Source organism: Physeter macrocephalus, chromosome 8 (assembly GCF_002837175.3).
Source record: "Physeter macrocephalus isolate SW-GA chromosome 8, ASM283717v5, whole genome shotgun sequence".
Taxonomy (NCBI): Eukaryota; Metazoa; Chordata; class Mammalia; order Artiodactyla; family Physeteridae; genus Physeter; species Physeter macrocephalus.
Genome location: NC_041221.1, coordinates 27,661,278 through 27,676,651, shown reverse-complemented (window position 1 = coordinate 27,676,651; position 15,374 = coordinate 27,661,278). Strand labels below are relative to the sequence as shown.

General features: G+C 38.3%; 1 protein-coding gene across 1 annotated transcript in view; it reads left to right on the top strand.

The window, feature by feature from the left end:
* The window catches only part of DNAH5 (dynein axonemal heavy chain 5), a 258,228-nt gene that overhangs the window by 20,480 nt on the left and 222,374 nt on the right, over positions 1-15,374 (top strand). The gene's annotated exons all lie outside the window — the stretch shown is intronic.

Genomic DNA, 15,374 nt, shown 5'->3' with positions numbered 1-15,374 from the left:
TATAACTAGAGCAGATGGTATAAAGGGGTGTAGAGAGAGGGGGTTTGGGGTGAGGAAGAAGCCTGGAACCCCAAAGCAACAAGACAGCATGATTTCTGTTCACTTCACAGTGTTCCCATTATTCTCTCACATCAGATGGATACTTCTCAACCCTTCTCCTGCTTGGATTCCATGTCAATTTAAACACTGTAAACTATTAAAAAAATTTTTTTTATAGCTTTTTACTATGGAAAAATTAAAGAATACACAAAAGTAGACAAAAAAGTCGAATGAAACCTCCATGATACTCATCACCCACCTCAACAATTAGCCACATTCTCTGACAGTTTTGGAGAATTGTTTTATTTATTCTTCTCCTTTGTTGTTGCCAGGGGATTTTAAAGCAAATCCCAAACATCACATCATTTCACCTATAAATACATGAGTATGTATCTTTAACAAGTAGAGACCAAAACATCACAGTATCATTTATCACACCCACCTATTCTCAATATCTTTAGTACACATTCCGTGTCCTTTTAATTAAACAATTTGGAAACTGTTGGTTTATTAGAAGGTTAGTATACTGCCCTCGGTTGGTGCGTCTTGTAAATCTCTTTCAATCTATAGCAGCTCCTCCCCCCCTCTCCTTTTAGGCCTCACTTTTTGCTGGTTGAAGGAACAGTGTCATTTATACTGTTAAGAGTTTTCCCTGTTGTGAGTTTGGCTGACCTCATCATCATGGTGTCATTTAACAATTTCCTGTGTCCCCACCTTTCCCTTAACTGGTAGTCTGATATAGAAGCTTGATGAGAATCACTTTTCTTTTTTTTTATTTTGACAAGAATATTTCATAGGCAGTGCTGTGTAGCTCCTATTACACTGCATTAAGGGGCATAATGTCTTGTAATCTCACTTTTAGTGACGTTAAGATTGATCAATGAATTTGCCCTCATCTTTCTACTGTAAAATTCTCCATCAGTCTTCCACCCAATGGTTTCAACATCTATTTTTCTAAAAAATTAATTAATTTATTTTTGGCTGCGTTGGGTCTTCGTTCCTGCGTGCAGGCTTTCTCTGGTTGCGGCGAGCGGGGGCTACTCTACGTTGTGGTGCACGGGCTTATTGCGGTGGCTTCTCTTGTTGCGGAGCACTGGCTCTAGGCGCGTGGGCTTCAGTAGTTGTGGCACACAGGCTCGGTAGTTGTGGCTTGGGGACTCTAGAGCTCAGGCTCAGTAGTTGTGGTGCAAGGGCTTAGTTGCTCCGCGGCATGTGGAATCTTCCCAGACCAGCGCTTGAACCCGTGTCCCCTGCATTGGCAGGCGGATTCTTAACCACTGCGCCACCAGGGAAATCCTGGTTTTAGCATCTATTGATACTTACTGCCTAGATTCACTGTTTCATTAAGGGTTCAAGTGGTGACTTACTCTCATTTATTCTGCATTTTAAAGCAAGAATTTTTCTTTTAATTCAACCATCTCATAAGCTGTTTGATTGCCGTGAAATACAGTTTGTTCTGGAAAATCAGGAACAATGATTGATCCTTTCCCTTTATAAGTTGTGTTTTTGGTTTTTGCTTTTAAAATATCACCATGAAATCATGGATCTTGAATATTTTCTGTTTCAATCCATTGCAGTCATTATTGTTTTTATTGTTTATGTTTCTTCTTTGGTCCATGGGAGATGCTGCAAGTTGGCTCCTGTGTCCTTTGACATGACTTCAGTTGTCTTTGACAGCTTCCGTGCTTTCTGGTATGAAGATGCTCCAGGCTCACCTTGTCTATTTCCTGCCCCACTCTAGGAATCCAAACAACTCTGGTTCCATTTCATAGGGGATGTATTTAGAGACTCTAGTCTGGGTCCTAGGGGTGTTCATTGCTGCTGAGTTGATCGTTGTTTATCACTATTTCAGTGGATAGAGCAAGGAAATACATTGTTTTCAAAAGGAGAAACATACATCTGAGTTCATAAAGATATTTCCAATCAAAATTAAGATTAACCAGCTTTGGGACTTCCCTGGTGGCGCAGTGGTTAAGAATCCTCCTGCCAGTGCAGGGGACACAGGTTCGAGCCCTGGTCCGGGAAGATCCCACATGCCACGGAGCAACTAAGCCCATGTGCCACAACTACTGAGCCTGCGCTCTAGAGCCCTTGAGCCACAACTGCTGAGCCCGCATGCCACAACTACTGAAGCCCACGCACCTAGAGCCCATGCTTCGCAACAAAGAGAAGCCACTGCGTTGAGAAGCCCGCACACTGCAACGAGGAGTAGCCCCTGCTCACTGCAACTAGAGAAAGCCTGCGCACAGCAACAAAGACTCAAAGCAGCCAAAAATAAGAGATATGGGAACATATGTATATGTATAACTTATTCACTTTTGTTGTAAAGCAGAAACTAACAGACCATTGTAAAGCAATTATACTCCAATAAAGATGTTAAAAAAAATCAATACATCCAATAAAGATGTTAATAAATAAATAAATAAACAAATAAAACTTAAAAAATAAAAACCAATACATGTTTTAAAAAAAAAAAGATTAACCACCTTTTACTTATTTGATTTTTATGTTTGTGTTTCTTTTCTTTTACACTGAAAACCCTAGTTCCTAATGACATTACCCTAGTTGCTTATTTGCTTTATCCTACTATATGGTAGGATATAGACTATCCATTATATATTCCCAGTAACAATCATATTATTATTACCAACAATATGATTTCTGAAAACAATTTAATACTTCTTTGAGGTTCTTTCAATCTTCAGTATATATCATAGATATCCACAAAAAATTACTTCATTTTAAAGTAGCTTAAAATAGTTCTTCTGTTTGTGGTTAAGCCACCAACTTGAGACATAATTAGGGCCATTTCTCTGTTTTCTTTTTTCTTTTTTTTTTGGCCATGCCACGTGGCTTGTGGGATCTTAGCTCCTTGACCAGGGATCGAACCTGGGCCCCTGCAGTGAAAGCGCCAACTCCTAACCACTGGACCTCCAGGGAATTCCCAGAGCCATTTCTTTCTCAATTTACTTACCATTTTTAGAGATTGTTTTTTAAAAGAATTTGATACACTGTGTTTTATGATTCTGTGTTGAACCATGATAAGTCAAAACCTTAAAATATGGTGCATTTAGGGAGTTCCAGTTTTCACTGTTGTTGTCTTCTCCCCTTACAGGTAACTTTTTGATTTTAGGTTTTTGGCTTATTCTTCCATTGTTTGATTTTAAAAATATAAGCAAATACGTGTGCATGCGTGCATTTGTGCGTTCCCCCTTTTTACACCAAAAGTGGCATACAACACACTGCTCTGCCCTGTGCTTTTTTTCACCTATGTCTGAGGGATCACACACAGCAGGATATAGAGGTCTTCCCATATGCCTCTCTACACCATTGTATGGCTGTCTCATGGTTTATTCAAACAGTCCCTTCTTGAGGGACATTTGGATTGAGCTTTAACACTCTTGGCTCCTTTTTTCTTTCTTTGAAACATTTTTCTTTTTTGCCTTGAGTTCCAATACATTCCTCTTTCTTGGCTCTCCTGCTGCCTCTCTGACTGTTCTCAGTTTCTATAATTTGTTCCTTTTTCTCAGCTCACACTGAATCTCACTGATCCCTGATGCCCCATGTTCACCTCTCTTCTCAATTTTTGCCTTCTTCTTGGGGTGATTACATTAGTATCACTTGTATGCTGGTGATTCTTAGATCCATATCGTTAAGCCCCCATTTCTTTTCTGAAATACAGATTTTCATTTTCAGCTTTTCCTTGGAACATTTAGAGAGCTCGAATTCAACCTGCCCCACGTGAAACTCATCAATTTTCTCTCCAAACTGCTCATCTTCACTGAATTCTTATCTCAGATAATAGCTTTACCACTTACCTTGTTGTTCAAATGAGAAATCTTGGCATCTCCTTCAGATCTTTTTATCCCCAACTTCTACTCAGCCAGCAGGTTCTGCCAGTTCTGTGTCATCTCCATTCCCGTGGCTGCTGCCTTGGTTCAGGGCCTTCAGTCAGGTGCCCTAGTCTGGGACTTGAAATCTAGGGGGAGTGAAACAAGGTCAAGCGTGTTTACAGCCTATTTGTGGTGGTAGCTGAGGCAGCATTGAGAGTCAGGGGGCATCTGGAGACTGTGTCACATAGTGCGGCCTTGGCTGATATTTGACCTCCAGCATCTCTTGGTTCCCATCTAATTTCTGAGCCTGATCGTCGAGTCTTTCTGTCTATCCTCTGTACCTTTTAAATGATCATTCTAACAGACTCCTTTTCTGCCGTTTATCCAGAGTTGATTCCAGTTGTTTGCAACCAGGAGTTCTGGTTGATCCCAGGAGTAATAGGAACAGTTGAAACAAAAGGAGAAGGAGAAGGTTGCTGAGTCATCAAAGTGGTGGAACACTTGGGCATGGAAGTTGCTCCCTGCTCTGGAGCCTGACCACTGTAGTGACGGATGCACTGCCAGAAGCCACTGTGGGGTGTGATGGATGTGGCATTTCTCTGTGAGGCTGGCCGAGCAGCTGCCAAGACAGTTTGTCATTCGTTCATTTATTCTTAAACTCCCATTAGCTCTGGCAAGGACTCCACCCTTGACCAAACTTTAGTCAGGCTCCTCTGAGCCCTCTTTGTGACTCTGCCTCATCCTTGGCCCAGTGCTTGGCCTGCAAAGCCCAGTTTTAGCCAGAATCCTGCTAAGCCAGTATAGTGAGAATCTCCCCACCCTTGAATCTAATCGAGTTCTTCTTAGTATTTTCTATCCATTGACCCCTGACTATTGGCTATAAACCACCAACTGCCCCTGCTGTATTTAGAGATAAGCTCAGTTCTGTACTGAAATCTTGCTTCCTTACTGCAATAGCTTGAATAAAATCTGTCTTGTCATTTTAACAAGTGTCCATTGAGGTTTCTTGTTAACACCTGTATTCATTCATAAGAGTGTTTTTCTGTTCCTTGCAATTCAAAAGAATCTTGATAAACACAGAAGTGTTCTATAATATTAAACATTAAACATATTGAATGTTTTATTACAAATTTATTGCTTTCTAAAGTGTCAAAACATGATTTTTCATTATTTCTTGGATTCACTTTCTTTTTCTGTGAAAAACTTAAATGATGACATATAAATTAGAAAATATTATTTGATTTTCTAATATTCCATTTACACACAAGAATTCAGGTGCTTATCTGTTATAGAAAAGAATCTATACACATGGCCACATGCTTTGAATTCAAAGTAAAACATATGACAGATACAAATAAAATAATATATACAAACAGTAAAGGCTTTAAGGATTAATTTCTCTGTAGAGGAGTACGCAGGGTCAGTGTCAATCAGGGCACCATTCTTGGAGGAGGTAAGATGTGAGTCAGCTGGCAAGGGAGTTGAGAGTCAAGGATTAGTAGAAATAATGGGAGAAGCATCTTAAAAAGATGACTTATAATGCTCTGTTATGAACATGGACACTTTGTCCACAGGCTTTGGACAAGTCACTTTACCTTTCTGACTGTGTTTCCTCATCTGAGCATTTATTTTCTACTCCGACCTTCATATTCAACTGTAGCACGGGGTGAGTCCAGATTTGGGAGCTCCTTTCCTGGAGAGAGGAATGAGGAGTCTTGATAGAACACACCTAGAATTCCAGAAAGGGAGCTGAGAACCAGTTAAAGAATGAATAAGGAGACTTGAGGTGGTAATACCACCTCAAGTTCTCACCTGTTCTTTCTGCCCTGGACTCACTTTGGGGCCCCATCTATTCTCCCAAGCACCTGGGGGGCTCCAAGGACTTGTGGGCTCTGGGTTGGTCCTGAAAGACCTGCACTCAAGGCATGAAGAGGCAGAGCCCCATCCCTGAATTAGGGGTGCCAACTCAGCCTGACTAGGGGTGCCCCTCTCCTGACCTTCTCTGCCCTATGTTCCCGGGATGCTGGGAGTGAATGCAGTCCCTCCCCTCTCTGTCATTCAGTCCTCTTGAGTCTTTCGTGGGATTTATTACATTCCAAATGGCCTCTATTTGCAGTTTGGAGTTCTGCAAGAATCCAATAGTAATTTAAAAGAAGATTTTCTAAACGTTAAAGCAGTTGAGAGAATAAAATTACTTCAAGATTAATTTCCAATTTACAACATTATTGTTGGAGATTGTGACTTGTGTGGTTTCTGTGTTCTAACAAACGATTACTTTTGTTGACCATCTACAGCACTTTAAAAGACTAATATTATTTGCGGAGTGTCAGGGTATTTCTATGACATTCTTTTAGAACAGCCTTTTATTATGGTTTTTCTGTTAATGTTGCCTGTATTTCTACCAGGTTTTGCTTATTTTACTTTAGGACTGTTATTCAGTACATAGCTACCATATACTCGTAGTGGATTATATCTTTTATAAAAGTAAAATGCTTATCTTGGTCCAAATCTTTTAGGCTTTTGTCTTTAATTCTACTTTGTATGATAGTAATATTGAAGCAGCTGTTCATTTTCTGTATGTGTGCTATCTTTATCCAATCTTAAAAAGAGCAATTATAAATCAGGAGAAAGAAAATCACTAGGAGAAAAATAGGGACATGGACAGGCAATTTACAAACCCCCCCCATCCCAAATGGCCAATAAATATTTAAGAAATGTTTAGCTTCACTATTGTCAAAGACTTGCGAATTAAACTAGCAATGGCATAACAGCCATTTCTCATCTATCATATGGGCAAAGACGAAACAAAATTAATTTCTCATGGGAACCAGTGGATATAATTTTTAAGGAATAATTTTTTCTAATAATTTATTGAAATAAATAAGCAGAGATCTATGCAAGGATTTGACCACAGAGATATTCATTATATTGTTGTTTATAACAGTAAAAAATTGGAACCAATCTAAAAGCTAAAAAAAAATGTATTGGCCAAATAAATTAAGGCCTGTCTAACAATATGATATGTAACCATTAAATCATAATTCGAAGAATATTCAGTAATATGAGAACATTTTCATGATATCTTGTAAAGTAAAATTAAAGGTGTACATATGCATATACATATATACATATATGTGTGTATGTGTATATATACACATATATATATAAAATATTTTTTTAAGAAAAGGGAGATGGAAATCAGAGCATTTCTCTTAGAAAGCACACTGTTAATAATGCTCAGATTACGGTGATGTTTATTTTTCTTACCTTCTTACAATAAATGTGCATCATTTTTATAATAAATAATCGTCAAAAACTATTGAAAAACATTAGTATTATAATTGTTTGAAAGAGGTTAAAGATTTAAAATAAGAGAATGGTATTACATTTTACATGAGCGAAAATGATAAAAATCATTCAGAATGAATTCACTATGTAACTGTAACAATATTGGGATCACTATGGATATATTTGCATGTTTTTCTTCCCTAGAGATTGATATCAAAATTTTTGCCCCTTCAGTGTGCTGTATCCCATGCAGTCAGATCTATTTTATCATTGATAATCATTTTATTATTTAGTTTGGTTCATATGACATAGATAGGCAAATTTTCTAAATTGGGAATTTTTTAAAGGGAAACAGTTTGAACATAAAGATAAGTTTCTTATGGCTTAGAATTATAAAGGAGGAGACTCTGGCTTCACTTCCACTAAAGCATTCAATAATTTTCCCATCATTCTGTCTTTACATAAATATGAGACAGTAAATGTATATTATTGTTAGCCATTGATGTACTCATGAGACATGGCTCCGTTCAGCATTTCCTTAGCTCATTGGGCAGTGGGTGTGGGTGAATTATACTTCCAGCTGCTGGATGGCAGCTAACATGCACTAGTAGTCAGCTGTTTCCATATCCCTGTTTCCATAGCTTACTTCGACTGCATCATCTAATGTACTGCATTTGAAAGGAAAAAAGAAAAGACCCCAACATGTAGTATCTCTGGATCAGTCTATTTTATTAACCTCCAAACATAAGATTTTAAAGGGCATAAGACTGAAATGCTGTAAAGTTTGTAACTGGAATTCTGAAGATTTCTTTTTAAAAAGAAAAAAAAAAGCCTGATAAGCCTAAGCCTGTTGATTGCAGGCACAGTGCTCCTTTCATGTGTCTACAGATCCATTGTTAATAGTAGAGCTCTACGAACTTGACATTCCCCTGCTAGAAATACTATTGCAACAACAATTCCCTGTAAGGAAAATATTTGTAAACTTTAGCTGATGGCTCCGAGCAATGGTAAGTTGATGTTCAGTATATTGAAATTCAGTCTACTGAATAATTCAGTTCACAAAATTCCAGTTTGCAATTCTATCCCATTTGATAATCACTCAGTAAAATGATAATTAAAAAAGAGCACCTGCTTGTATGTTTCAGTGCAAGAAAAAAATGTTAGAGTTGATTGTGGTGTAAACCTCAAGCTTCAGTCTAGGCTAATTAAGGAAAGTAGAAATGCAGAATAAGTAAGTATGCATCCTCTATTTAACTAGGGACACAGAGGAAGAAAAGTGACACATATAGGAGGGGCTGGAATTGCCTTTCACATTTATCAATGCTTCTTTCTGGTGCACACCCCAAATAACACTACTACTACCAATGCAACACATTAAAAAAGGAAAACAACAGAAAGAATGAGAACAACAGTGGCATGTATTACTATATACACTATAGGTTAATTTAAAAATGATCACCTGCTATGTGTGAGATGCTGCAATTCACAATATTCAAAACCTTTATTTCAAAAAATATCCTAGTACAAATTATATTTCTAAAATGTAATTATTATTCAGGATGAAAACTATCTGAATCAAGGAGTGAGCAACAGAATTTCAGAGAAGGGAACCTTGAGATTCAGGAAGGACTCCATAGAGGAAGGGACATGGGGACATACCCTTGACACATGAATGGGACTTTAACCTGCACAGAAGGAGGGAAGTGGGTTTCAGACAGATTCTGAAGGTTCGTTTGGAGAAGAACGTGGACCCTCATTGGTGAGTGGGTGATGGGTGATGTCCTTGCCCAAGGGGGAGGTTTGTAGGAAAGGGAAGGAAATGGCTTGAAGCTCTTTTCTTTCTTCACTGTTGCACATTTTTGGCCAGGACCTCCCCTCCCCTTCAAGTCTTGCTTTTCCCTGTATATCAGAATAAAATTTTAATATTTAAACGAGAGTTTTGACCTGATTTTAATGAGATTGAATATAAGAGTTGAATGGAACTAATTAGAGAAAAATAAAGTCTGATAGACTGCTTACCACTGGAAAACTTCCTACAGGACAAATTTTTGTGACTTAAAAATGTTTTCCATTTCATTAGTTTTTTTTTTTTTTTTTTTTTTTTTTAAAACGGTCAGGGCTTCCCTGGTGGCGCAGTTGTGGAGAGTCCGCCTGCCGATGCAGGGGACAGGGGTTCGTGCCCCGGTCCGGGGAAGATCCCACATCCGCGGAGCGGCTGGGGCCGTGAGCCATGGCCGCTGAGCCTGCGCGTCCGGAGCCTGCGCTCCGCAACGGGAGAGGCCACAACAGTAAGAGGCCCGCGTACCGCAAAAAACAAACAAAAAGGTCAAATGTAATTCCCCAATGAGGATAACAGTTGGTAGGAAAATCGCCTTCACCTGTAGTTCTTACATTCGTAATTGCCTCACATTTTCTCTTAGGAGACTGCTGTTTTCGGCTTTGTGTATTTTCTGGATTAGAAAAGCAATAGATTTTTCTCCTATTAGTCTACATCACGAATTAGCACCTTCAGTTTTTGTGTCTCTGTGCTTTGTTATTATAACGTAATAAGCAATTGGGCGCACCATGTTTTCTTCCTTCTGTTGTTTGGCTGAAAAACCCACTCGCCAAACAACAACTCTGTGGTCTGCCTTAGTCTTCTGGTTGATGGTGTGATCCTGATTTGTTTCAAAATGATGCTCAGGATGGCAAGAGAATCGGTGATGATGTGCAGGAGAGCGCATGAGATTTGGTTGAGAGGTGATCTTCCTTTAGGCTTGAGGTTAAGAGAGGAGGGAGACTGAAGCAGAGGGGGAGGTTAAGAGAGAATGAGGAAGACCCGGATGTAGAAGGTGGGCTAGGCCTCCCTCCGGAAATGGCGGTGATATGAATGCTGGGGTGGTTTCATGGGGAACAGGGAGGCACTGTCTTCCTTCTAGAATTTTCTCTTGGAGCAGATTCACATGTTAACCCTTTGCTTTGGTAAAGGGGGAGGAAGTGGAAAAGCAGAACGTATTTTCTCCTGGCCTGCTCTAGCTCACTTTCAAAACACTTAACTGCAAGAACATGTTTTCCTTTATCTTCTGTTGTGAAAGGAAAATGGTACAGAATTTTTTAGCTTTTTAATTTTTCCCTTTAGTTTTTGAGTGTACTATTGCTCCTACTTTAATTAAGTGATTTAGACTAATTTCAAAACTGCGTTTTTTTTTTTTGTTTGTTTTGTTTTTTTTAAGTTTTTGGCCGCACTGCGCAGCTTGCAGGATCTTAGTTCCCCAACCAGGGATTGAACCCGGGCCCCTGGCAGTGAAAGCTCAGAGCCCTGACCACTGGACCTCCAGAGAATTCCCTCAAAACTGAGTTTTATGAAAAGTACTTATCTTGTAAACCTGATTGCATATTAGGGGTATATTTTACACACATCGACTTGATATCTCAGCCTGGATTCCAGTATACCTTGATAGGTTCTTATAATTTAGTGCTTTATTATTGACTAATTGTGGTTTTGTCACGTTTGCTCGATTATAAACTCTTTATATCGTATCCTTGACTAACATTATGTTGCGTGTATCAGAGAAGCTCAATAAATATAATGTTGGTTGACTTTGATGAGATTAATGAGCTATACTAAAACATTTTCTTAAAATATATAACACTTTTACTTAAATCACACCTAAAATATGGAAATAGGGAAGGAATTATACAACCAGGTTTTATCCTTAGCGTTTTTCTTTGCATCTTTGGTTACTTTTAAACAAGAACTTTCCCATATTTTTGATGATGTAATGTTTGAAAGTTAAAACAATACAAAGAAAGTAATTGTTCAGATTAATTTCATGTCAAATACTAAATCACCAGGTAAGGGCTACATTTTCAAAAACCTTGCCTTATCCTGGCCTTCACGTTTTCGTACCTGGTACATTTATGTCCCTGTAATAATGGACTTAATCAGTGGGAGTTTATTTATGTAATTAATTGTACCATTTTACTTGGATATTTGAATCTACCTGGGAGCTGCCTTTGAATACAAGACTCAACGTCAACTGTTTTTGGTGGAAGAGTTAGTAACAGATGGAAAAACCAGGGAGCTGGCAATTAAGTAGCAGGAACGAGATGTTGCATTATAAAGCATGGTTAAGTGTACTTATGATAGGAAATGCATGTATATATATATTAATATTAATTGGGTGTCCTTTTATCCCCACTCTGTCAGGAAAGTTGTGATGCTGGTTTTGTAAGTCGTAAGCATGAAAACTCATCCTAAAGAAGCTTAGAAAGAACATTTGGGATGCACAGCGTTTATATAACTTAGTTTTGTTAGCAATAAAATGAATTTATTCTTTATGTATGCAGTAATGGAGTTCATGTTTCCTCTCTGAAATGATATCTTCACACTTTTTCTGTTGAAGGAAACAGCAGTGTTTGAGATTTGCCTTGTGAAACCTATAGGCAGTAATGACATTTATTACAAATTATGTTACCGTCTTTAAGAAAGGTGAAGTCTAGAAAATATGAACAGGTAAATAAACTGGGTTATTTTTGTCTTCATTGGCAAAATAAATTTTGCTCTCTTGGTAGCAGAGTAACTTATTTGTAACTGTAGGTTGTTTGGGGTTTAAAGACCTAATTAGCGCCTGGATGAGGTTATAAATGGGACTGTTCATTCACTTAATGAGCAGTCCAACCATGCAGTCCAACCATCAGAAATACAGCTGTGATGCAGACAGATCCGTCCTTGACCTCTTAGAGTTTGCAGTGGTATTGGTGGAGGTCAGAGGTCACCAAAAGCAAAGCATCTGAGCCTCACCTCGAACTCAGACCTTCTATCAGCTGCTTTCTTTCTGAAGCCATCATTCTTGGCTCTGACTGGACACATCTTCCTTTGATGTCTCCCCAAGTTTACCCTTAAGCTTTTCAAAGAGAGACAAAACATTCTTTCGAGAAATTACTGCTTGGTTTCGGATACATGGATTTTCTGTATCTGATCACATTCTTGTAATCAAAAGTTTTTCTGCCTCATGAATCAATGTGTCTCATTTTACTGCCAGACACCTTGGCATGGGTACAAGTGCTAACCACTGGTGTTTATAAATATGTCTTGGTTATTTTCATGGGTTTGTATTTATGACAAATGTCATATTAAATGAGGGTTTGCAAAGTCAAGCTATCATACATGGCAGAGTTCCCCACGATGGTGGCTAACTAATGTGCTTCTGATGGGGTGATATTAGAAGCCCTGGGAGGTGTTCTTTTTCATTGCTTTTAGAAGGTGTATCTTGAATGAATCAACTAATCATCTCTAATATTAGTGTTTGATTTTTACAATGAATAACATTTGACTTCATTCTCTAAAGGAAAGGAACACGATTTTGAGATTACCATTTCATGACATTTTAGCACAAGAGAAAAGCAAAGAGGATCTAGATGCACGATTAAGTAAGAATTTTGATGTTTACTGGTGAACCTGATTCTCTACTTTTTTCTTTCCCTGTTTAACAAAACAAGCACAACTGTGATAACAGCAGATAGCCCTTAAAATGGTCCTCCAGTGAACCTGGGGCCCCTGAACCTCATCCTGCCGCTGTAGTCTTGGGTTCCTGGAGGGTCGTCTGTATCTGTTGGCGAGAGTCCCTGGCAGCAGGCGGATGGGAGCTGAGGGACTTCTCAGTATTATTCACTGGCCCCTGATGTCTTCAGTACCAGAGGTCAGATCTGGGGATGGGCAGCGACTTATGTCATGAAATATATTTTTCCCCGAAATAAATACCCGATAAACTAAATCAGAACCAAAAAAGATGGAATATGAGTTGGAGTTTCTGTTGTTTTATATTCAGGAAAATGATCATGCCTTGGTGCCTTAGAAAGCCCATGTGTGGAACAGTAGCAACTAAAAGGTAACATAAAGGTAAAGATCATTTGTGTCTGCTGCTTTTATAAAGCAGGAACTATCACATTAATAAGGATTCTCTTCATATCTCTCTAATTAATACTGGTCTTATATTTGTTTGAACCTTGGATTTTGGAAAAAACATGTAATTAAGGCATAGGATCATTCCCAAGCTGTTGCTTATCTTTTAGATTATAACTACAAACGCAATTCTAGTTAAAGAAATATTATTTTTCACAGTTGTGTGTGAAATAATGCTAAAATTTTGGTTTTAAACAAAGAGCGAGTGGGATAAGTGATCTGGAAAGGGTTAATATGAAACATTATAACCATGCTAAGCGGCCAACCCCAAAGCAGGATACTGGCTGGACTTAGTACCATGAACTCCGTGATTTGCAGCCAAAATTTGATTTCCATATCTTCATTCGGAGCCCCTGAGCTTCTGTTTTGGTTTGGGAGGAGAATCTTATAAAGCGTTACAGCTTTATTTTTTTATTTTTAAAAATTTTTATTGAAATGTTGATTAACAATGTTGTGTTAGTTTCAGGTATACAGCAAAGTGATTCGGTCATACATATACATCTCTATCTATTCTTTTTTAGATTCTTTTCCGTTATACGTTATTGTAAGATATTGAGTATAGTTCCCTGTGCTATACAGTAGGTCCTTGTTGGTTATCTGTTTTATATATAGTAGTGGTTGTATTTTAATCCCAAACTCCTAATTTATCCCTCCTCCCCTTCCCCCTTTGGTAACCATAAGTTTGTTTTCTATGTCTGTAAGTCTACTTCTGTTTTGTAAATAAGTTCATTTGTATCATTTTTTTAGATTCCACATATTAGCGATATATGATATTTGTCTTTCTTAGTCTGACTTACTTCACTTCGTATGATAAGCTCTAGGTCCATCTATATTGCTGCAAATGGCATTATTTCATTCTCTTTTTATGGCTGAGTAATATTCCATTGAAAGCACTATAGCTTTATACACAAAGAGCAAGTGTCATGGTCCAGGGGATGTCATTTGTTCAAAATTGGCCATCTAGAATGGGAAAAAATTCCTATGGGGAAAACAATAATATCAAAGATGTTACAGCACTGTACTGTTAAAGTGATCAGCCTCATTTCAGATGATTCCAATGATATCATAATTTTTTTCAATATTTTGTATGCCACGTTGTAAGATTGTATGTGTAAAATTCATGTTAAAATAATGTTTCGATTACTTTAAGATGCTGTGTGCTTGGGATCCAAGTGGCAGAGATCACTCGCTTAGTTCATGCATCTTGCTTAGAGCTGGACAGTACTTGTAAGATCATCTGGCCACCTACCGTATGTTGTTCATGGGGAAAATGGGGCCAGTATGGCTGGTGGTTTATCAGCATCACACAACCACCTAGTATGTGGGAGTCAAGATCAAAAACATGGCTTCCCAAAGCCATGTTTCTATGAATATGTTGAAGTGTCACCAGGGGGAAGACAAGAAGTCAGAAGGTTGTTCCTGAGATTTTCTTGATATGTATATACCCCGTTCCCAGTGCCAAAAATTCCTAATTCTTACACTTTCTGCTTGAAAGGTACTATACAAAATAACATCTGGAATGTGCTTTTAGCATCGAGCATCTCTCTTCCTTCAATGTATACCTGCAGAACTTGGATGTTCTGTTTAGTGTATGCTTTACTCTAAATGCATCAGCTTTCTGTATCATCCTCTGGGATTTCACCTGTGTTTCCTCCTTCCTCTCTTGAATTTTGGCAGATGAGGCTTTCAGAAAACTTACGTCTCTTTTTTTGCTTTTGCTGTGCAATTTCAACTCATGGAAATGGTGGCAAAACCAACAAACCACACCACTTAAGCTTTCAAAAATTTTTTTTGAGAGGAAGCAGCTCAAATAATTATTGAATTCGTATATGATTGGCTCTTGTATTCTCTTTCAATTTTGAGTTTTTCCTTTCTATTATGAATTTAGAAATAAAGAAAAAGGTGCTGGTTGTTTTTGGTCTTTCATATACTGACCTTCACGTTTTCAAGATGAAAAGACCGATAGGAAGAGCAAAGAACCAGAGCTTTATTTCCATTTCTTTAGTCATCTCGTCTTCAGCATGCACGCTTTCTCTAAATTCCCCCATTCCTGTTGAGTTATTAGGATTCTTCACTTTACCAAGCTTGATAAAATGGAATCACCTTGGACAAATGTGTCTACTTCCCCCATTACCAATTGTCAAGTTCCAGTTCTCTGTTCTTTCCCACTCATTCAACCAGGATTTCTATATAGGAGTAGCTCAGGGGTGGCAAAATGGTGGCAAAATGACTTGCCTCTTTTTATTTACTTGTTTGTTTTTGAGCAGCTT